The following is a 1,707-nucleotide window of genomic DNA, read 5'->3' as shown; positions in this document are numbered from 1 at the left end:
CACCATAACACAACACCGCCCACACCAACGCATCAAACAACCAGACCCTCATTCTCCAATCGTTCTTGAACCTTCTCTTTCCTATACCCCATACTTGGTCCAGAAAACCTGCCCTTTTTTCTTTCCTATTTTCACGCTAATCCTGGTTTCATTAAAAATTTCCTTTATCCTCTCCACTAACTTTTCCTCTACACCCCTCTTTCATTGCCTGCCATAGTACTTTTCTATTCACTGAGTCAAACGCTGCTTTGAAATCTACGAACAAAGCGACTAGTTTCCCTTGCTTTCTTCCCAAATTTCTGTTAACTAAATAGTTAAGTAGCAGTTAAATCAAAATCCAAACCAGAATTTTTCAGACCATCGCTCTAGTAATACTCTCAAAAAACACTCTTCCCCAATCCACCGTTCCTACACACCCTCCTCCTCCACTCCCTCACAGAAAAAATACCAATCCATCTCAATCGGAATCTCAAACTATTCATTCTTTCTCTTAACTTAATCGAGAGAACCTAGCTCTTCTGGTAATAGAATCTTTCTACAAAATCGAACCCTTTAGTTCCCCATATAGATCTCCTACTTCCCCCTCTCACCTTCTGTCAATAACGAAAATGCGCTAAATATGATTTCATCCTTAATGGATTTACTCAAACTTTTTTCACCAATCATCTCCCTCTCCAAAGTGGGTGACTCAATGACTTGAAGAAATAGTTAAATCCCTTGATTGCACGAAAACCCAAACCCTTTCATAGATAATGGACTTCATAATATTATATAATCTTAATATTCAATAACACATTGAATTTCTGCGATTATGAGAAATTTATCATAGTTAAGGATTATTCAGTGGAATTGTAGAGGTATCGTTAATAAAAAGGTAACGATGAAAGAATTTTACATAATTATGATGTTGTATTGTTGAATCAAACTCGGCTATAAATAAAAATTACTTCTTTCTAAAAAAACTATAATGCGATTCGAAAAGACCGCACCAATCACACGGGAGGCCATTTGGGTACAGTTGCTATCTCTATTCCCTCTAATTGGGGCGAACTCATCATTTCTTGGTTTATAGAAATCCTAAAGCATCGAATAGCTCTATTGACTGGGACATTTTCCTCAATTCAATTTCGGAACATTTTGCCTTTATATTTATTGGAGGAAAGTTCAACTACCAGCATCAATGATGGGGATGCGACCTATCCTTTTCCTGCGGAAACAAATTATTAGAAGTCATTGTGAATTCTACTTATGGGGCATTATTCTTCAACTGCCCCAACTCAAAAAGTCATGTTTTTCGATTGTCTCTAAACTCTGGGAATATGTTCGCCTACCCAACAGTAGTTAATCCACAAACTTATAGACCAGGATTACCAACCCTCCCCAAGTGAGGGGGGTTGAATTTTCAACACCAATGCCTGCAGGGGTAGTTTCAAACGCCTGTAAATTCCTTTCTAATTACGCGATTTAAAATTTTTATGAGGGTTTAGGAAAGTGCTTTTTACACGCTTTCATCCTATTTAATTATTTATAACAAAAAAATGGTTTAAACAATTTTTTCAATAAATAAATTGTTTATTTAACTTTTTTCGCAATTTAGGCATCTATGATTTTTTTTAAATAGTCTCAAAAGAAAGCTTGACTTTTTTACTATGAAAAATGTGTAATAAGAAAATGGACAAATTGAAATTCATTGAGTTACAGAGCCGG

This window comes from Belonocnema kinseyi, chromosome 10 (assembly GCF_010883055.1).
Source record: "Belonocnema kinseyi isolate 2016_QV_RU_SX_M_011 chromosome 10, B_treatae_v1, whole genome shotgun sequence".
NCBI lineage: Eukaryota > Metazoa > Arthropoda > Insecta > Hymenoptera > Cynipidae > Belonocnema > Belonocnema kinseyi.
The sequence above is the reverse complement of the archived record's forward strand: the minus strand, read 5'-3'. Positions refer to the sequence as shown.